At 43.5% G+C, this 23,521-nt stretch overlaps 1 protein-coding gene across 1 annotated transcript in view; it reads right to left on the bottom strand.

The window, feature by feature from the left end:
• CNTN1 (contactin 1) overlaps positions 1 to 16,570 on the bottom strand; it is a 317,283-nt gene extending 300,713 nt beyond the window's left edge. Inside the window, exon 1 of the mRNA XM_030216174.1 lies at positions 16,497 to 16,570. The gene's annotated coding sequence lies outside the window, so the exon portion shown is untranslated. The remainder of the gene's footprint in view (positions 1 to 16,496) is intronic.
• Positions 16,571 to 23,521: the final 6,951 nt, after the last annotated feature.

Raw genomic sequence — 23,521 nt, 5'->3', positions numbered from 1 at the left:
CATTTTTCTGCAGCAGCTGCTAAGGGCAGGAATGAGTAGGGTTCATTTGTTCCCACACTGGACCACTATGGATCCTAGGTAAGCCCGGGGGGGGGGGGGGGGGAGTATATTCAGCCAGGACCTGAATAGCTAACAGGGTGAATTTAGGGCAGCTTTAAAGCTGTCCTAACTTTGCACGGTTAGCTAAGTGGGTGCCGGCACTGAATATGGCCGGCAGCTGCATAACTGCAGGCTCCTCCCCAACTCCACCTCCTGTACCGCCCCTGACCTGCCTACTTTAAACGTGGCCAGTCAGAGCTGATATTCAGCGGTACTGCTCGGTTAAGAGCTGCTGAATATCAGCAGCTGGGTGAACTGGACTGATTTAAGCAGGCAGGAGCCTGCACTGCCAACCTAATTTGCCTTTAATATCAGGTGTAAACTTTTTATAATATATAAAAAAATATAAATACTTGTCTTCAAAATAGCATAAATGCCAGCTGGAAATCAAAACCATTAATTTCTTCAATGAACAGGTCCCAGTCTCCAACATGGACCATGTTTCATAATAGCTTCATCAGGGAGACCACTCAAATTCCAGATCAGAACTTGAATGAATGCCCAATACTCCCAGGATGGTAGAATAACCCAATATTCATACATCACAGGAGTCAGGAACCTGCAGTATTGAGTTACCACTGGATAGTGACTTCCATAGTACATACAAGTGTGTTACCTCCTAAATGTTAATTTTATAGAAAATCACGGTTGGCATTTTAAAAATACACTGACTGGGGGGTTTAAATATTGACCTGATTTTTCAGTGAAATAAGATGCCTACATATGCCTGGATTACATGTAATAGACCTTGACAATATGGGTATTGACAGCCCTTATAATTAAGCAATTTCTTTTCATAAACTAATGACAGCACAATGTCTTTATTACACTCACCATATTAAGTTACCAGCAGTTTAGGCTTGATGGCTAAATGATGGTCAGATGATGGTAATTGCTCTTCACTTGACAGCTCCTCATCATTAATACCCACAAGGACAATTTTTGATAAGGTCTTTTGCAATGGATTAAAAATCCTTTACGTTTTTTATGCTTTATGAAATCTCAAATGCTTGTCAAATTCACATAACTCTATCCCAATAAAGTAGCTATTTTATATTCTCTACTAAATCAATAATACTCAAATTCCCAGCCTTAATTTAATCAGTGACTAATTTTGGCACCATAATATAGAAATTTCCTTAATTTGTTTCTACCTATTCACAAAGATAATGCCAGTTTTAATGCCTTCTATTCCATTTGCCATCTGTTTTACGGAATGAGTAAAATTTAAGTTACTTGGAATCAGGTAAAATTGACTTGTTTTAATTTTTTTGGGTGGCGTTTCAAAAAGTTCACAAATGTACCCATTTTGGAAGAATAGTCTCTGAACTGGTGAGATATCCTCAGTCAGGATCTTACCACAAGATTACATGGGATTCTGCCAGTGTCAGTGGATCATCTCACCACACATCCCTAATGCAGTATCACTTTCATCCTGGACTCTATCCTCCTTCTCTTCTTTTGCTTGTTGACTGAAGCATGAACCCTGATAGCAACAGAGTAGGTGAGCATTCCTTTATTGTATATCAACTCTATTCTGCAACTCCAATACACTCAGTTGAGCATGGATTAGATATTACTTAGAACTGTCTTAACCATAAGGAGCTAGAGCTACAGCAGCAGAAAGCTTCTGCAGGTCGTAATGAGCAGCTGAGGATGAAGCAAAATAATAAATCCCAACAGCCACAGACACTCAAACAACTATTAGTACCTACTTTTACTCTGTTATGCGTTTTTACAAAAGCATTTTAGGAGTGGTAGTATTAAAGTGATGATAAGCATTGCAAAAAATGTCCAAAAATCCAGTGCCAAACATGATTAATTTTGAACTAGAACAATGTCTTATCATTTTGGTTCAAAAATCACCCAAATGTAGACATTTTTGTGCTCAGTGCATTTTCCTTTATGGGCCATTTTCAAAATGCACAAAAACAAGCCATTGGGATGTTGTGGGGCCAGAAGTCTTACTAGACATGCCACACAGCAGAGCAGTGGGACAGCCTAGGGGGCACTGCAGTGAACTTCACATAAAAAAATCCCAGGATCAATCACATCATAACCCCCTTATGTTGTATGATGAGCCCTCCAAAACCCAACAAAAACCTACTGTACCAAACTGAACACCACTACAAGAGCCTTTATGTGTGCAGGTGTCACCTATATGTGGGTTCAATAGGTATTTTATGGGTTTTGGGGTGCTCATACTTTCCACCACAAGTGTACCAGTTAGAGTGGGATATGGGCTTGGATCCCCTTCTCTACAGTCCACTGCACTGACCATTAGGCTACTCCAGGGACCTGCCTGAAGCTCTAAGAGGAACGGGTCAGAGAAAAACCACACGGAGTGTGGAGGTGCACTTGATCCCCACAGGACAAAAAAGCGAAAACAAAAAAAGGGGTGGGGAAAATAGACTCTATAAAATATAAAAACAGTAAAAGAAGAATGTGCATGGGTGGATCAAGAGAAAGGATAAGAAAAGGCCTAGGTCACAATCTGATCGTAATAAGGGTGGAGGGGAAGGGTAGTTACTAAATATGAGATACATTAGGAAGGGAGAATGTAATACTCTTAATACACATTCCCCAAATTCTTTGAGAAGAGTGATGAGGTAGCCATGTTGTCCACTTTTAAAGGTAATAAATAGAAAAGAAAATAAGATGATACCTTTTTTATTGGACTAACTTAATACATTTTTTGATTAGCTTTCGAAGGTAACCCTTCTTCAGATCAGAAATAAGCAAATGTTGATAAATAACTATATATAAGCATTCCAATGACAGTCTCACATGAAAGTTTCACTTATATATACTGTTATTTATCAACATTTGCTTATTTCTGATCTGAAGAAGGGTTACCTCAAAAAAATGGCCACACAGCAAGTGTGTACCTACTGCACAGCCATTTTGTTTGACTATATTCACCTGCTGCAGTAAAAGGGCCCCCATATGCGGTATATTATATAATTGAAATGTCTAATGTGAAAGAGCTAAAGATAAAAGTATTTGTATTTTTGAAACGTTCAGACAAAGTCGATTAGCTGTCAACCATGACTTAATAGATCTCATACAGAGAATCAAATATTCAATGACACTGGTTAAGATAGTTTCAATTGAAAAAATGAATTGTAATCTTCAGCATACAGATGGTAATTCAGACCTAAGCATATCAGATGCTGCAGAGTCTTGGGAAACACCTGAAGATAAATCAACCCATTCTGAAATGGCAGATCCTTGTCTCTCACAAAACCACCAAGACGTCAAGAAAGACTGAAACCATGTTAAAACTTTACTAGATAACTCCAATGTACGCGACTGTTTGATTAAAATATCATAGTAAATGTTATCAAAAGCAGTACTAATATCAAGGGTGACCATGTTTACTCCTAGGGAAATTTTGTGCATAAGAGTTTTGAAAATTCTGGGCCACCATATTTTAAAATTCTGCAGGAACTTTTACTAAGCAGTGCTAAAACATGGCCAGTGGAATCCTTAGTGCAAGTCTTTCCCGTGCACTGAGGCCACTTTCAGCACAGCAGTAAAATGGCCCTATTTTCCATTATTCCTACTAATGACCATATGCTAATTTCCACATTAGCACATTGCTATTAGCGCATGAGCACTTACCGACACCTATTTTCTAGAGAGTAAGGACTAATCAGTTAGCTCACAGCGATGCAGCTGTGCTTATTTGTGCACAACACACCTACCCTCCATCCCCAGACACACCTGTAGTGCTTTTTAACCTGCAGTACATATGCACTAGTGCTTACCACAGCTTAGTAAAAGGACCCCTGCATTATCTGTAGTGCTTTTGCACAGAATTTCCCATCATAAGGTCTGAAACTCCCTCCTGTCTCTTCCCTTCTCAGCTCCAGCCATCCTAGTTCCATCTCTCCCTCTAACACCCAGCAAGACCCCTAATTCTGCCCCCAAAGTCTTCTCCCACAAGCAATACTCCCCAGGTCTTACTCTCCCTTCCCCCAAGAACTCACCTCCATTTCTTATTGTTTGTTCTCCCTCCCCAGCTTTCATTCTATTGTAAGCCCCCTTTGTAGAGGTGCCTAGGCTAATGACTAGACCCTGCCTGTAAGGTAGGAGAAGGGTCACATATGTTATTTATTTGATGCAGTGGTGTACCAAGGGGGGGGCGGTGGGGGCGGCCCGCCCTGGGTGCACGCTGCTGGGGGGGGGTGCCGCGTGCCTGTTACTTCCTGTTCCGGGGCAGAGGGAGAATGAAAACGAAGAGCCGGCAGGCGCGCGGCACCCCCCCCCCCCTCAGCGGCATGCACCTGGGGGGCGGGGCGCATCGGCGATCCGCCCCGGGTGTCAGCCCCCGTAGGAATGCCACTGATTTGATGAGACCAGGGCTGGAGCCAACCTTAAGGCTGGAGGGCCAGGCAAGCGAGGCATCAGACTTTCCATTCAAACTAGAAATATAGACCACACCATGATGTAACTTAAACCTGGAATTTTACTGAACTCTCAATTGATGAAGCACAGGTCATATCAAACACCAACTTATATACACTCAGATATCCATTCCTCCTGTTCACATTCTTACTAATAAAGCTACACAGGGCAGGCTGATGTTATTCTGTTAGTTGGTAATTACAGTTCAGTGAGAAGTCACACTTAAGTAAGTTGATGGTCACACAAATTAGATAAATACCTTTGCTGCTGTAGCCTGTTACAGTTAAAGATGTTTTTTTTTCCTTTCCTTCATTTTCCTCCATTCTGCCGCAGATGTAATGTCCCATAGAAGTAGTGTATAGGCTACCTAGATGGTATGGCTAAGTGTCCTGAGATTCCTCTTTGCTCCTTTCTTTAAGAGACTAAACGGATTGAGAAGGGTCTCCACACCTCCTCACTATATATAGCAAGCCAGCAACTTCTTCGGCTCTGTCATTTGCTCCAGTCTCTAAATCCTTGTTCTTTCCAAATGCCATGAATGTCAAACTAGTTGGGTACAGACGGGCCGATTCTCTCTCTCTCTCTCTCTATCTCAGAAGCCAGCTGCAGGCATTGGCATAAATGGGGTACTCCCTTGACAGGTATGGTCAGTGGCAGGAGGGGTTCCAAAGACAAATTTCTGGCGGCAAAGTCAGGGTTTTAATTCTTCTTCGGGGGAGTATACTACTGCCAATAGCAACACCCCATCAGAAGGTCCAACTCCTCCCCTGCTTCTAGGCTCCCCTTCCAGAAACTGCTCTAATCCTTTGGCAGGATCTGGTGCCAGAAGGTCTAAGTACGTGCAGAAAGCCCACAGGGGGGAACCCCCCTCCCCCCCCCCCCCCCCCCCCCCCCCCGCCAAAACAGTAGGTTAGAGGTGCAGCCCAGAGACCCTAGGTCTGCAAATGGCTAAGAAAAGAATAACAAAAGCAAAGCCACCAACCATTCACTCTTACTGGCTGACAGAAAAGAAGGTTGCCAGCCACCATCAAGATACAGCCACTGATGCACTATTAGGAACAGCAAGGGGGAAAATACATACAACCATATACTGTATATTTTCCCCTAATGTTAAACTATCTGTCCCACCCTCTCCATGGCATATCCTCAAGCTTGATTCCCCCCCCCCCCCCCACACACATCAGTGTCAAAGTCTCAGCTTGTTCTGCCCCCACCCCCATGGCACAATCTTGGCTTTCACTGCCCCCTCCCCTAAAACCCCAGGCCGCACTCTTACCTTGCTCTGCCCCCCCCCCCACTCATCCTCCCAATGGCACACTCACCTGGCTGTGCTCCTTTTCACTCTCCCCATGGCGAACTTAGCTTACTCTGACCTCCTCCCCATGGCATACTCAGCTCTCACCCTCCCCATGACACATTCAGCCAGCATCTGCTGCTCTCTCCCCTTCCCCCCGCCCCCCAGAAATTGTGTGGCAGGAAGACGAGAAAGTGAACCCCTGCACATCAGGTCACTTCCTCCTTCTGTGACGACTTAGACCCAACTGAGAGAATGAAAGCCCCCCCCCCCCCCCCCCCCACCATCATTCATAAGTACATAAGTATTGCCATACTGGGAAAGACCAAAGGTTCATCGAGCCCAACATCCTGTTTCCAACCATAGGAGCCGACTCTGTGGGTGCAGTGGGTGCTTGAGCACCCCCAAAATTGAGAAAATTCCTTGTATGTGTCCAAGGAGGGGTTATTTCCATTGGGCTTAGCACCTCCAATAATTTTGAAAAGTTGGCTCCTATGTTTCCAACAGTGGCCAATCCAGGTCACAAATACCCGGCAAGATCCCAAAAGATACCCGGCATAATTTGGACGTGTCTGTTTGTAAAATAGATGTTTATGCTGGACATTTCCAGCAGATAGATGTCTATCTCACATTTACTGTAGAACAGGCTGTATCCTTAAAAAGTGGATCAATTACAGTTCCTTTTAGCAAATTAGGAAAATACCATCTGTAAAGGATTTAGGGGGGAGTTATTAAAGTGGCCTACTGTTAAGTCGGATTATTATTTTACCACAAGTTGGGCTATTTTAGCACAGGATCTCATTGCATAAAATGGGACCCTGTGCTAAAATAACCCGACTTAACAGTACCCATGTTGATAACTTCCCAGATTATCTTTTAGGGCTTTCATTACAAATGAAGAGCATGGATACAAAGAACATAAGAACATAAATGTTGCCATACAGGGACAGACTGAAAGTCCATCAAGCCCAGCATCCTGTTTCCAACAGTGGCCAATCCAGGTTACAAGCACCTGGCAAGATCCTAAAACAGTACAATACATTTTATGCTGCTATAAGCAGTGGGTTTTCCTCAAGTCCATCTTAGTAATCACTTATGGACTTTTCTTTTCGGAAGTTATCCAAACCTTTTTTAAACCCTACTAAGCTAACTGCTTTTACCACATTCTCTGGCAACGGATTCCAGAGTTTAATTACATGTTGAGTGAAGAAATATTTCCTCTGATTTGTTTTAAATTTACTACTTTATAGCTTTATTGGAAAGAGTAAACAAGCAATTCACATCTACCAGTTCCACTCCACTCATTATTTTACATTTATTTAAACAAGCCAATGTATCTTACATTGGTTGCTTTGAAATTACAGGGAAAAAAAAGTATCCCAAATAGTGATTTTATTTTTCAGGAACAATTAGTCAAAAGTTTTTACAGTCTGAACATCTTATCGCAAAATGTTATACCAAATTGATGAGATGAAATTGTAGAATCAGGATGTTTTCCTATAATCTTATAATGTGGTAAAAGAAGTTAGATTTGCGGTGTTTAAAAAAGGTTTGGATAATTTCCTAAAAGAAAAGTGCATAAGCCATTATTATGCTGGACTTGGGAAAATCCACTGCTTATTTCTAGGATAAGTGGCATAAATTCTGTTTTACTCTTTTGGCATCTTGTCAGGTACTTGTGATCTGGATTGGCCACTGTTGGAAACGGGATACTGGGCTTGATGGACCTTCAGTCTGTCCCAGTATGGCAATGCTTTTGTTATACTTCCTATGATCTTACACGGGGTCAGGTTCCCAAGTAAGGGCCCTGTTTACTAACCCATGCTGTAGGCGTGCAAACATTTTAGTTCACACTAATGCTAGAGACACCCGTAGGAATATAATGGGTGTCTCTATCATTATCGCATGCTAAAACTGAAAAGCTAGTGCCTACAGTGCGGCTTAGTAAACAAGGCCCATAAGCAGATAAGTCACTTATGCCTACTGGTGATGTCTCAATCTTCAAATTATAATCATTCTTTTTAGCTTATAATGTGGAAGGTTGATACTGCTCAAGACATCATCGTATCGTCAGCAGATGGATTTTCCCTCCAAACACATTCTAGTCTGTGCAGGTTTTGATTTTCCAATCTTAATTTATCAGAAAACCATGGAGCTGTAGAATTTTGTTAAACTTAATTCTTTTAAAGGAGCATTGGTGTTCAAAACATTATTTAAAGAAGACTTCCATTCAACTACAGCATCAGTCACAGGTAATGATATTAAATTCAATAACATTGGGCACCATTCACTTTTTAAATCAAGTAATTCATAACATTCGCATGAGTGATAAGAAAACATCAATTTACTTGGAGAAATAAAAGTCTCTAATGCAAACTGGACACTAATTTGATGATGATCAGATTAAGGGAACATTTCAGTAATATTAGTTTTCTCAGAATTATAAATATTAACATTCATAAAACTTACAACATGTGTTGGACCTTCCATTAAATGATACCAATCTAAAGAGGACATTAATGGGGCGATATTCAAAGTGATTTAAATGGGCCGGAAAGGCTCCTGCCAGGCCAAATTGCTTGTGCCCAGCTATCCACTGATCAGTCATTAGCACTTAGCTGGATAATGCTACTGAATGTCTGCATTGACTGCCCTGCACTATCCAGGTAATGCTGAGTCGGTCTAGGGGCAGAGTCTGGCCAGAGCTGGCAAACCGGATAGCTAACGAGGCAGATAGGATCACATATAAAGCAGTCCTATCTTTTTTTAGTTCCAATCTTTTTATTAGTTTTAAAGACAAAACAACAAGAAAAAAAACTAGATCAAGAGAAACATTGCATAATTACTTCATGCTACTTTCATGACTAATTTGAGATTCAGTACATGATACAATATCAAGTCAGCATTTGACAAAATACCCATAGTGAAGCCCATATTTTCTCAAATTTATGCACAAAATTAGCTTTCTCTGCTGCAATATGCTCATATTTAGCCATAAAACACATCGTGTTCCAGTACGTATTATAATCCACCCTCGCTGTATCTTTCTAGCATATTAGTTGCTATTATTATCAAAACATCAAACAATTCCAAATGAAACTCAGAAAGCTCTCTTTGCAGACCAATAGATAGTAAACTAGAACACGATATGTTAGCAGCTCAGTTAGACAAAGTAATTGGTTTATGGTACACCAAACATTCTCCCAATAACTCTAACTGGTTACAAAAAAAAAAAAAGCATGAATGCTAGAGTTCCAATCTCTTTCTCACAGGATCAACACATTTTACCTCTTTGTGAATCAATTTTAGCAAGTCTGTTAGACGTCCACATTGCCCTGTGCATAAGAAAATATGATGGTTGGGCTATCATCACCAATTGTGTAACCTTCGTTAGGCCTGCCCATTATTCCCTCCATTGCTCAGGTTGTAGCACAAAGTCAACTTTCTCAAGACCAACTGGCCTATGGAACTTTGTCTTCTGAATAGCCTTGTACCATGAAAATACAATCCTTTTACTGGCATTCAGTTATTGACATAACTCCACTCATTCTTGCTCCCTGTCAACTAAAACTTGAATATTCAGAGAACAACTTAAACAATGTTGCAACTGATTCCATCTAAACTGTTGCCGAGGTGGTAGGGTATACTTGATGCAGAGCTCTGAATACGCCAACCATGTAGGCCACACATCAGTTGCCTATACACCATATTCCTGAAAATCAACTACATTTCCTTAAATTATTATTCCATATAGGCATGAATATGCCTCCACTTTATCAAAGGCATTGATGGTTGATAACAATAGTGCACCGCCCAGTTGATCAGAGTTTAATATCATTCCAGGTAACAAGTGAAGTGGATAAAACAGACACCATTCTCATTCAAATTTCAACCAGAGATGAACATCATCCTCTTGACCATTCAGCATCCAATATGCCCCCATGTTTCATAACAGTTCTTTCTTTGTCTATTTAGCTATTCGAGCACTGGCACTGAATATTGGCTGGTATCTGGATAACTTCTGGGTAGCTACCTGAGCAAAGAAGATCTGCTCCTGACCCCCCCACCCCACCCGCCAGCATTCTCCCTTCTGGTCCTCCCCCAAGAGATGAACCCCCTCCTCAACCCTCCTAAGAACAGACCTCTAGCATACCCCCATAACAGCAGCTCCTTCAACTTAGAAACACCCCCACCCAGCCATACCCTTCCCCGGGCCTACCTGAAGCTCCATGGTGATATAAGGGGGTCATCAGGGCAGGAGTACACCCCAATCACTCTTGCCTATGCCAAGTCCAGCCTTAAAATGGTGTCCATGACCTCTAGCAGTAGTGTTGCAGTACTACCACTAGGGTCTTGACCCTAAAGTTTTGAACCCTAGTGGTAGTATCACAAGACTAAAGCTTGAGGTTGTGGCCGCCATTTTATGCCAAAAGCCAGCATGGGAAGAGAGACTGAGGTTTGCTCCTGCCCCAATGACCCCTTAAACCACCATGAGGCTTCAAGTAAGCAGTAGCTCGTCTCCCTCCTCCAGCTCTTTATGACAGCAGCAGATTTACCAGGGCCCACATCTACCTTGAGAGTCATTCAATTAGCACAACTGAAAGGACCTCTCCTAGATAATTGTACCCTGTTTGCCTATATCTTAATTTTGCCCAAACTCAATCACTTCTGGTATCCAACTCTTTTCTTCATCCAGCTAACCATTTCTCCTCTTTTAAGTTCTCCACAGTCCCCTCTCCACATTCTCTTCCCCTCCCACAGTCATCTCTTTTCCCTCTCAGCTCTTTCCTAGGCTCTTCATATCCTTCAAAACATCTCCCCACCTCTCTTTAATGCATTAAGTGGTAGCTTGTTGTGCATACTAACCATGCATTAAGGGTTTACCAAGCTGCGGCAAAATGTGGCCTTAGTGTACCCTTACATGGGTCTTTCCCACGCACCAATGCCATTTTTACCACTGCCAAAAAATGGTCACTTTTCCATTTTTTTAATGAATGACCATGCGCTAATGTTGTCATTTACGCACGACCATTAACAAAAGTGAGTCCATTTTGTAGGCAGTAACTGCTCACACGGGAATCCTGCGCTAGTCAGTTGACACACAGCAATGTAGATGTGCTAATTAGCACAGAAACACTTATTCTCCGCCCCAGACATGCCCCTTCTCAGAAAAACTGTAAAATATTTTTTAGCATGTGGTTTGCACACACACGTTCAGAACTTACTGTGGGACATTTTAACACATCCTGAGGTAAGCCCTTTTAAGCTGCAGCAAGCATGCACTAGTGCTTACTGCAGCTTAGTAAAAGGAGCCCTATATGTTAAATTTGGTCAACAATAATAAAAATTTAATAATGGCGTCACCTACAACTTAATTGCTAATCTTCACTTTTTACAAATTTGGGGGAAAAAAAGACTAGTTGATTCTTCCGAAAACAGGCATCACATTTTATGTATAATTTTAAACGAGTAGTTAATCCATACCTAGTACGCCTTAATGTAACTTCCCTTGAGCTACAACTGGAAAAGGCTTGATCTAAATCCAAAATCCTTTCCCTTCACTTATACTGCAACAATTTTTGTTTGTTCTTTAGCAAATATGTATTCAACATTATTTCATGAACAAAAGACTTAGTGAAAATTAATGACACTCATTTGCTGCTATGGTTTGCCAAACTGTATGATATGTTTAAAAACGGAAGAAGTGTGTGTGGTTTATGGAAACAGCAGCAACCTGTATATTGCATGGATCTGTTAGATCACACTGAGGGGCATAATCGAATGGAAACGCCTATCTCCATGGGCGTTTATCTCCGAGAATGGGTCCGTGAAGGGGCAGGCCGAACCGTATTTTCGAAAAAAATTGACGTTTATGAGCGGGGCGTTTGTTTTTTTTAGCGATAATGGAAAGTAAAAACGCCCAGCTCAAAAACGTCCTAATCCGAGCCATTTGGTCGTGGGCGGGGCCAGGATTGGTAGTACACTGGCCCCCCTGATATGCCAGGATACCAACTGGGCACCCTAGGTCAGTGCGGTGGACTTCAGAAAAAGCTCCCACAGGCATAGCTCCCTTACCACGGGTGCTGAGCTCCCAACCCCAACCCCCTCCCCCAAAACCCACTACCCACAAATGTACAACACTACCATAGCTCTTAGGGGTGAAGGGGGCACCTACATGTGGGTACAGTGGGTTTTGGAGGCCTCCCATTTACCAGCACAAGTGTTACAGGTTGGGGGGGGGGGATGGGCCTGGGGCCACCTGGCTGAAGTGCACTGCAGTACCCACTAAAAGTGCTCCAGGGACCTGCATACACGCAGGCCTCTAGGAATTGTTGCTGCTGTATACAATTGGCACACCAGTTGACACCTGAAGACTAATCTCTCTGAAAACATCCTTTACTCACAGTTAACTGCAGATCAGAGGTTGTGCCCCACTGGCAACGAGTCTCCCTGGTACTGAGATGAGCAGTAGGTTAGAGCTGGCAGAATGCTGTACAATGCCCTCTTTCAGGCACATTCAAGGTAAGAACTAAGTTCTGTAACATGGCTAACACAGGAAAGGGAACTAAAACCGGCTTACAAAAATGGCCACTACCGCATGGACTACAACAGGAAACACAACAGGCCACACTCTGACCCAGTAGGCAGGGGGAAAAGCACCATGGGAGAAGAGCCTACCAACTACCACAATTGTGAGACTGTAACACAAGCTAATGAAATCACAGAGCCCAATACCCTACACCCACCACAATGCAATGCTGATGTGACCCTGTACTGCACCCGAGAGCCACATCTGACCCAGGGAAAGGCTGTCACAGGATCGAACACATTCTGCTGTCATGGAGGTGGGTATGGCATTTGAGGCTGGCATACAGGCTGGAAAAAAAGTTTGTAAAGTGGGGTTTTTTTGGTGGGAGGGGGTTAGTGACCACTGGGGGAGTCCGGGGAGGTCATCCCCGATTCCCTCCAGTGGTCATCTGGGCAGTTGGAGCACTTTTTTGGGACTTGTTTGTGAAAAAAAAGGTCCAAAAAAAGTGACCCAAAATCGCGGTCAAAACACCTTTTTGTTTTCGATTATCAGCTAAAGACGCCCATCTCTCCTCGGCTGATAACCACGCCCCAGTTCCGCTCCACCATGCCTCCGACACACCCCCGTCAACTTTATTAGTTTCCGCGACGGAGTGCAGTTGGAAAAGCCCAAAATTGGCTTTCGATTATACCGATTTGGGCGCCGTTGCGAGATAAACGTGTATCTCCCGATTTAGGTCGCACTATAGGCATTTTTCTCTTTCAAAAATAAGCAGGACTGTCTCTTTGATCAATGCATGGCTGCTTCTGCTGAGTCATCTTCAGAAGACACATGCTAAGAGGAAGTGGGAAAGGCAGTTGTGTTGTTAATGACTGAGGATGGAGAGGGTGGTGGAATTCTTTCAGTAGATGACCTTGACTGGAAAGATGAGCAGGGGAACAGCCCATAGTTTAACCCTGGCGTGTCCAATTTCAGCTCTCGCCAAGTCAGGTTTTCAGGATTTCTACCATGAATATGCATGAGATCTATTTGAATACAATAGAGGCAGTTCGTGCAAATAGATCTTATGCATATTCATTGGGAAAATCCTGAAAACCAGACTGGATTGTGGCCCTCATGGAACAAGGTTGGACGCCCCTCGGTAAACCTATCACCTAGCACTGAAATACTTCATTAATTCTGCTTATTGTGAATATTTTTACAATGCACTCATTAAGAGACTAACAAAATGATTTTAATTGATACAGTTATTTTTCTTAAAAAAATCATGACGTTATAAAGTTTATGTTCATGGAATGGGGCATATTCAAGACATGATCTCTGCTTTGGGCAGTATATAATATAATCCATATCAGTATTAATGCCTCAAAGGTTCTGGAGATACCACATAAGGTAATTAAGGACACTAAAGATTCCAGAGGTTTGCTTTTGATTGTGGCTTTTTAAGACTTGCTGAGTGATAAATTACAATTACCACAGTACCATATTATTATTGTCCATATCATTTCATCTTTTCCCCATGCTGCAGTATGGTTTGAATCTACACTTCAAATGATGGTTGCGCTATTCTAAGCAATGGTCCATGTCTCAGCTTTTGGGGGGCAGTAAGTGATATTTTCTGGTTCTGAACAGATCATTTCTTGATGCACTCAGACCAGTTAAGCAAAAAGGCACATCAGTTAGAGAGAAGGCAAAGGAAAGGCAAGAAGCCAAACAACGTATATATTACTGACATAAACTATACAAAGGAAAGTAAAATATAGTATGCCCCCGCTACTAGATCATACTGTATGAAATTACAGTAATGAAAGACTGTTTGAGTTACTTGTTTTCTTCCAGTGCTTTAAGCATCTGCTCTTTAATTACAATGATTGTATTGCAAGTCAACATTCCCTTTCTTAGGAAAAATAAAGTTGCCTAATTGCATATTTTAATCCAAGTTTGAATAGCTTTACAGCAACAGAATGATTTTTATCTGAATCTAAATCCTAATACAAGGCATTTTAAACCACCCCGGGGGACCCCACAGCCAATCTGTTTTTCAAGTCATCCATAATGAATATGAATGAGATCAAGTTTCCTATACTGGAAACCCAGCATATACTAATATCTTTCATGTATATTCTTTCTGGATATTTTGTCAACCTGATGGGCTATGGGGTTCCCAGGACAGGTTTAGGGAGCTTGTCAATCTAATATTTATGACCCTCTGGGGTCTACAAAAATCTTTATCTGTCCATATCCAAAAAGTAATATTTATTGATTAAGCTAGCTGGTTTAAATTTTGGATCATTTGGTTAATAATTCCTTGACGGTGTCATTAAAGGAGCTTTTAGGGAGTTATCAAGAGTTCTGTTAAACACCAGTAGATCCACAGGTAAACATAGAACATAGAAAAATGTGGGCAGATAAAAACCACGAACTATCCAGTCTGCCCATCCATGCCATCTACTCTCCCTATCACTCCCTTAGAGATCCTATGTACTTGTTCCCAGCTCTCTGGAATTCAGATACTGTTTTAAGCTCCACCCCTTCCACCTGGAGGCTGTTCCACAAATTCATCCTCTTTCTGTGAAGAAGTATTTCCTCAGTTTACTTCTGAGTCTGTCCCCTTTCACTTTCACCCCGAGCCCCCTCCTTTCAGAGCTTCCTTTCATAAGAAAGAGACCTGCCTCCTGTGCATTTGTCCTGGGTAGGTGTTTAAATGGCTCTATCATATCTCCTCTCTCCCACCTTTCTTCCAAAGTTTACATATGGAGATCTTTAAGTCTGTCCCCATATGCTTTATGATGAAGACCACTGACCATTTTAATAATTGCCCTCTGGACCAACTCCATCTTGTTTAGGCTTTCAATGTTTGCCTTAATTATCTTTGGTTTTTAATTACAAATTATAACAAGCAAGTTATCAAAAATTTCCATCACAAGGCCCAGCAACGTTTTGCATTCATAAAAATGCATACTATTTTTCACTTTTTAGTAAAAGACATTTATGAACCGGTGCACATACAATGCAGGAATAATGAAAATTTTCATTTTATTTTGGTTTATTATGCCAAATGCTGTGCCTGTATGTTTCATTCTGTTTTCTTCTAGTGGTGCAGTATACACTTTTCATTTTGTTATCAATCCAAAGAGAGATTACTAGGACTGAAGAAAGTTTCAGCTTTTTCCTCTTATCATCAAGTGCTTACACTGTAGTGTATACAAAATCAATAGAAGATACCGTTCCTCTGGGTAAAGGAGAGTGATTTTAAATTTAGCTCGTCTTTTTTTGAGTTGTGTATTAAGGCAAAGACACTGTCAGGTACTGTACAGCAGGTATTTTCCTGTTTTTGAAGGACTGCCATCTAACTTCCACCTGACGTAATGGAGGGTTAAGTTACTTACTGAAGGTCACCAGCATCCACAGGGCTTCGAACCCTGGTTGGTTGTTTTTCAGCCCACTGCTCTAACCACCAAGCTATTCCCTATTACCATATGCCCCTGCTTTAAGGATCTAGATTGTCAGTATAGCCTTCATTGAAATATTCCCTGCTAATATCACAAGCAATTCACCCTCCAAACGCATGCTGGAAAATTTTAAGTTATAATCGGGATAGAATATGCAATCAGATTTGTACGTTTCTGTCATCATAATCCGACTTTTAGGTCCACCAAGCAGAGAAGCACTTTTAATAAAATGTTCTATCGTTTGTACAAGACTTCGGGGTACGACTCTTACTTTCCACCCACCTTACTAATCTTCAGTGAAACCCACTTATTTTCCAAGTATAGCAAATAATATGCAGGGTTATACGTATATTTTTGTCCATTATGTATTGTTCTGCAAGTCGCAGGTGTCAATGCATATTATCGCACTGCCCCTCCCCATCATGCAGTCTTTCACCTCATACAGAAATAAAGCACATACACATATTTCTGCAGAGCTGCATAAAGCTGCGGCATTCACTCACCCTCATGCACTTAAACCGCTGCATTTTGTTCTAAAGGTGATGGAACACCTTCAGCACAAGCTGCCTCAGAATCCTGACCCTGCAATGAATCGGGGTCCATGCTGCAAAGATTGCATCATTATAATCCTGCCTCAGCACATTCCAGTTTCCGCAATCCAAAGCACGGGGAAAGAAACAGAAACAAATATACCAAGAACATTTCAACCTACCTCAGACTTGGAGTACGCTGTCGCCTCTCTGTACATAATAATTCTCCCACGACGGGAAACCGAAATAAGTCAGCGGTGACTCTGCCAAAAAGCTCCGCAGGGTCTTTCCTGCAGCAGAAAGCACATTAAAAGGATTTCAAGCTGTGACCTCAAAACAAAGCACAGCCGTTTGCATCCCTTAGCCAACTCTCGATTAGGAAAACACACGGCAGCAGTGCTCTTAAATGGAGCATTCTTTCCTGTGCAGTTAGTTCAGGGGTTTATCTTCTGCAACACACCTTCCTGGGCTCCTGCGCTTTTGCCCTGCATGAAAATGTGGAGCACCTCACTACAGCCTACGCGAGAAACTCTCTCCCATGCACCCCTACAAACCCTGTTCCTTGGCTCTCCGAGACTCTGGAAGGAGCACAGCATGCATAATTCATGCATTAAAATCCTTGCACTTCCTGCAGCCCCTGCTACATCCAGTAATGGGCTATTGATCAACTCCTGGCTTGCATTAAAAAAAAAAGGGGGGGGAGTATCTTGTTTTTTTTTTTGCAAGAAACTAAATACCAACCCGAATGAGAAACAGAAGCAGGCAATACGTCCTGCAGTACTCAGGCGTAATCCCAGCGTGCAGGACATGACATTTACACTGCAGCAAGGGGTTTCAGCGGGTTCTGCATCCCTAACCCTCCTTTAAAAAGTGCTGCATCCGTCCATCTGTTTATATAAGTGATAACTGCAGTTCTTAACTATTAGTTTGAAATAGGCAAATAGTAAAACTTCAAAGTACCTTTTTTTTTGCGTTTGCTTTAATATATGGGGCAACCCGCTTAGACATTGTCCCCAAATTTCTGTGGGAGCTCAAGGGTTGAAAAAAATTCTGAAATTATTGAGCCATTATGTGTAATATTTGCATAAATGTGGATATATTTGCATTTTAAATAAAGAAAATATGCACTTTATATATGATTTTTTAAATGTGTATCCAGTTAATGTATTTGTTTTTTGTTTGTTTGTTTGTTTGTTTTTAGGGAGGGGAGAGGGGGCAGCAAACATATCTTGGGGACTGAATGTGGGGGAGAGGTGGGGTAGAGAAATGGGGCAAGAGATGAGATCTAGGGGGCTGGCACCACCCAGGGCAACAGGGAAAGAGGAGTAGACTGTGCTGCTGCATTCCTCCTAACAACAAGCTGGGACTGGCATGGAGTGGAAGAAGGGAAGGGAGAAATATGGGTGTGCTAGCACCACTGGTTATAGGTTCACCCAGCCTCACTTTCCTGCTGGTGAATCCGCCTGAAGCAAGGAAACCTGCAGGAGAATGAGATTTTGCAACATTTAGGGTGTCTGCCAAATTGTGTGTGTGTGTGTGGGGGGGGGGGGGGGGGGGGTTAAGGGCTCTGGTTCCAATTGTTTCATAGCAAGCCACAGAATGTTCTGCTTCCATTCAATTGCATTTTTAAATATTGTATATAACTATTAGTATGATTAATAAAGCTTGTTCAGCATTTTATTTCATTATACAGGGCAAGTAGTTTTATCTGGCCTTTTCCTGTTTCTCTTCCCTATTATTTTCTCATTTAGCTACATTTTCCATTTATTCAGGCAGCTTCCATAAACTTCAAGGAGCGGTAAAGTCTGTAATAAGTTATTGTTACATGAGCTTAATCTATTACGCTATTGTCTCAAAATGATATCATGCAGTTTGTAAGAAGCCAGTGTGATGAGGGATGCGTACATGGATCTAACTGGTTTATGTTATTACTAGTATAAAAGGCCCATTTCGGTAGGCAATGAAACGGGCGCTAGCAAGGTAATCCCCCCCCCCCCAGCGTCCTTCCTGTCTCCCCTGCCTTCCCTGCAGCCACCCATCTGGTCTCAGGACCCTCTCCCCACCAACCCTCCTCTGCCCCTGCAGCCACGCATGTGCAGTGACCCTCCCCTGCTCCCCCTGCAGCCACCCGTGGTCAGCACCCACCTCTCTCCCCTGCCCCCCCTACAGCCACCCATGTCCAGTGACCCTCCTCTCCCCCTGCCCCCCTGCAGCGTCCCTTCTGTCTCCCCTGCCCTCCCCTGCAGCCACCCATCTGGTCTCAGGACCCCCTCCCCACCTCCCTCTTTCCTGCCCCCCCTGCAGCCATCTATGTCCAGCGACCCTCCTCTCCCCCTGCAGCCACCCATGTCCAGCAACCCTCCTTTCCCCCCTCAGCGCATCACCCAAGCCCCCCCCCCCCCGGGCACATCAACCCCCTCGCCACCCGCAGCCGCCAATACTAACGCTGTCCGGCCGCTGCTGCGTCTCCTGTTGAGCAGCAGCAGCCGGAACAAAAAGGAAAAAGCCAAAAAAATATTTTAAACCTGAAACACGGCTCCGTAGACAGCCATCTGGCATTGGCTGTCATCTCTGCAGCCGCTCCTCCTCTCCCCTCTGACATCGCTGCGTTCCTCCGGGGTCTTCCTGCAGGGGCAGTGACGTGGAGGGGAGAGGAGGAGCCTTGGAATCAGCTGTCAGTGACATCACTGACGTCAGTGCATTCTAAACTGCCTAGCAGACCACCTCCGAGGGAGCCACGGTACCAGGCACCGTGTTGGAGAATGTTGGAGGTGAGTTTTATTATAGTAGATAGATGTATAATGCTATTTGAGACATCATTCAACGCAGTGGATCACATAATGCTACTTGAATGACTGAATCAGATAGCAATAACGGGATCTGTCTTTAAGTGGTTCAACGAATTCCTGTCAAACCGAAGCTACTCTGTTAAACAAAACAAACACCTTTCCAACTATTGGTTCCCGAAATGAGCTGTCCCTCAAGAATACCCACCTTATTTATGTCTTCCCTCAACTCCATACACCTGGGATTAGGTGAGCTACTATTATCATATGCTAACGACATCTTGCTGCTCCTAAAACTGACATTCTCATATCAAGATCTAATCCGATCTGTAACAACGGGGATGAATGCTATTCAGACCTGGGCTTTGGCAAATAAACTAAAACAGAATGCACAAAAGACTAAGGTCCTATGGTTCCAGAATGAAGGAGTTGAGGTCCTGACTTCAATAACACCATAGGAGTAGTTTGGGGGGGGCGATGGGGGGGGGGGCAGTGCCCCCCCCCAAATGAGATGCTCCTACCTGGCAGCCTGGAGGAACCGCAAACTTACATGCTCTTCTCTTTCCTTCTCTGCCTCTCACTCGCTCACTCAGTCCCTCTCCCTCCCTGGCAAAGCATAATGCAAACGTGCTCAGGGCCGTGCTTCTGCTGAACGTGCTGCTGCCGGCTTCACTCCTTTCTCCAGAAACAGGAAGGAACTTAAATTATGAGGCAAGTGATGGAGAAGGAGGGAGGCCGGCAGCGGCACGCGCCACAGGAGTACGGCCCCGTGCACATTTGCATTATGCTTTGCCAGGGAGGGAGAGGGAGTGAGTTAGTGAGTGAACAACCAAGAGGCAGGGAAGGAAAGGGAAGAGCAATGCATGTAAGTTTGTGGTTCCTCCTGGCTGCCATAGCAGCAGCCTGGAGGAGTAGCTAGTAGTTTGGCGCAATGGCGCCTAGGTCCCTAACCTTGCTGGGGTGGGGGTAGGGTAGAGAGAGTGAGTGAGAGGACAGGTGAGGCAAGGAAGGGGAGTGAGGGAGGACATTGATGGAGGGGTGAGGCAGAGATGTTCGATGGAGGGATGAAGGGGAGATGTTGGATGGAAAGGAATGAGAGAAATGGAAGATCCTGCAAAGGGGAGAGAGAGGGGGGAGATGCTGAATGGAAGGGAGAAGAGAACATGATGGAAAGGAATGAGAGAGAGAAAGAGAGAGAGATGGGAGATGCTGTGAAGGGGGAGAGAGAGAGGGGGGAAGATGCTGGATAGAAGGGAGATGGGGATGGAAAGAAACAGGATGGGCAGGGGAGAGAGGAGAATTGCTGGGCAACAGGGATTGATGGAGGGGACAGGAGAGAGAGGAAATTTGCTGGAGATGGATGGAGAAGCGAGCAGGGGAGAATGGAGAGTTGCTGGACATGGATGGATGGATGGATGGGAGGGCAGGGGAGAGAATAGAAATCGCTGGACATGGAGCGGAGGGCAGGGGAGAGAGGAGAATTGCTGGACATGGATGGATGGAGGGGAAAGGGGAGAGAGGAAATTTGCTAGATATGGATGGATGGAGGAGAGGGCAGGGGAGAATGGAGAGTTGCTGGACATGGATGGAGGGAAGGGAAGACAGGAAGTAGATGCACATGGATGGAGGGGAGGGGAGTGAGGAGAAATGCTGGATATGGAGGGGAAACTGCCAAATTTAAGGGCTGGATCAGAACACTTTGAGGGCAGATGCTGAAACTGGAGGAAGGATAGGGACAGGGCTACAGATGGTAGACAGGACGCATAAGGACACAGGAGGATGGTGGACATGGTGAGAGAAAAAATATCAATGGAAAGAAGACACTGCATAAAACAGAAGACACTGGGACCAAAGCGAATAGAAAAACTAAATGATCAGACAACAAAGGTAGAAAAAAGTATTTTATTCAGAATTTATTAATTAGAATATGTCAGCTTTTGGAAATGTGCATCTGTGATATTTTGCATTTAAGTTTCAATTTCTGTAGTATTGCTGCATGCCGAGTCTGACTTCTTGAGGTAACTTTCCAGTTCAGTATTTTGCCTTCATATTTCTAGTTCCTTGTGTCATGTCTGTTGTGTCATGTGTTTTTCATGTGTGATCAAGGTGCAGTATTCTGCTAGTGTGTAGTATTTGCAGCCGTTTTTGTTTTGTTTTGTTTTTCACAAGGTAGTATATTGGTGTTTTAGAGCCTGCTGTAATTACAGTTCTGCCATTTCATGCATAAGGTTGTAGCTCATTCTGTATAGCGTTTTGCAGTGCAGAGATTGTGTATTGGCCTTACTGAGGTGGCACCAAAACATCAGAAAGGGTTTTAGAGCCTAAATCATGACATACTACCTCTTGAAGGATCTACATAAAGAGCCTATGCATTTCTAAGGTCAACACTGGTATGGTATGGGAAAGGGGGTGGGGAAATACTACTGGAGAGGAAGAGGGAGTTCTGGGTTGTATATATATATATATATATATATATATATATATATATATATATATATATATATATATATATATATATATATATATAGATATGCTAATATGCCCCGTCCCATCCTTTGCCCTCCAAAATGAAACAAACTACGCCCATGAATAACACTATCCAATGATAGAACCTTCACAGTTGAATCAGAAGCTAGAGTTCTGGGGGTCATTCTCGACTCCTCCCTATCATTATCAACCAAATATGGAAGAAAACACTGTTTAATATGAGACAACTACGTATAGTCAGGTTATTCTTTGATTAAAAAGCCTTTGTATTGTTGGTCTAAAGGCTGATCCTCCCACATCTGGACTACAGTAGTGTCTTATTTTTTGGTATTAAGACCCATTATCAAAAAAAATGCAGGTTATGCAGCAAGACTAATTTTCAAACTGAATAGATATACCAGCATTTCGCCATATCTTGCTAAATCACGTTGGTTATCCATAGCTGAACGAATTAGGTTTAAAGCCGACTGTCTAGTTTTTCAAATTCTACAAGGTGTCACATCTAAATTGTTGATCAATATCTCATCTGTTTGTATCGTTCAGTCCAATAGACTGAAAGAACAATCCGATTTCAGGAGATCTTTAGCTCACTCTTCCCTATATTAGGAATCATCCTATGGAACTCCCTCCCTCTTGCCATTAGATCAAAGATTAGCTACCTCAGTTTCCGGAAGAAGTTAAAAGCTTTCCAAAGACTGCTTCATAACAACCACCACCATAGGTGCCGACTCCGTGGGTGCTGTGGGTGCTCGAGCATCCCCAATATTTTAACCCGCCATCGGTTCCGGTTCCAACCCCAGCCAGCCTGATCTGCCCGCCCTTTTCTCCCTCAACAGTCCTCCATCCTTGCCTTCCTGCCACCCAGAATTTAAAACTCATCTTACCTCAGGTCCCGGCAGCAGTGAAAGTGAGCAGGCTCGGCTTCAGCCTTCCCTTCTCTTTCAGCTCTGGTCCCGCCCTCATTTCCTGTTTCTGTGAGGGCAGGACCAGAGCTGAGAGAGAAGGGAAGGCTGAAGCCAAGCCTGCTCGCCTTTCACTGCTGCCGGGACTGAGGTAAGATGAGTTTTAAATTCTGGGCATCAGGAAGGTGAGGACGGAGGACTGTTGTGGGAGAAGAGGTCGGGCTAGGGTTGGGACTGGCACTCGGAAGAGAGGGGGGACTGGCACTCGGAGGAGAGGGGAGACCTGGAACTCAGAGGAGATGGGGTGCCTGGAACTCGGAGGAGAGGGGGTTGAAAAGAGGCAGGTGGTGTTTGGGGCGAGTTACTGGACAGGGAGGGGAGGGGAGGGCAGGGGAGAGAGGAAAATTTGCTGGACATGGATGAGAGGGGAGGGTAGGGGAGAGAGGAGAATTGCTGGATATGAATGGAGGAGAGGGCAGGGGAGAGAGAAGAATTGCTGGATATGAATGGAGGGGGAGAGGAGGGGAGAGGGGGGAGGGGGAGAGGGGGAGGAGGGGAGGGGGAGAGGGGAGGAATGCAACACGTGTAAGAAAAAAAAAATTTCAGCACCCCCAATTATTTTGAAAAGTTGGCTCCTATGACCACCACTTCTTTATGTCCCCTGACCGTCTACAGGACTATCAAATGAAACACTTTTATTAGTCTCACGTTATGTAAAATTGCACTCAACCAATAAGATCGTATTCAGCCAATGTTCTACCTATAAAATAATGTATCCAACTTTTGTCCCGCTTATGTGGTAAACCTCACTGAACCCTGAACAGGGGATGTAAGTGGTATGTAAGATCTGAATTGAATTGAATAGGTAATATAGATTAATCTGGTACTGTTGTGATGTCACTTGGACAGTTTCAACACATACAGTTGAAAGAATTCATTTAGGGACTCTTTAACTACAATCATATTTTTTTGGCCAAGAGGGTATATGGAGGGAGTAAAAAATGGGCAACCAAATAGCGCAGCCACACTGCC

This window comes from Microcaecilia unicolor, chromosome 10, assembly GCF_901765095.1.
Source record: "Microcaecilia unicolor chromosome 10, aMicUni1.1, whole genome shotgun sequence".
NCBI lineage: Eukaryota > Metazoa > Chordata > Amphibia > Gymnophiona > Siphonopidae > Microcaecilia > Microcaecilia unicolor.
This window is presented reverse-complemented; position numbering and strand designations above follow the sequence as displayed.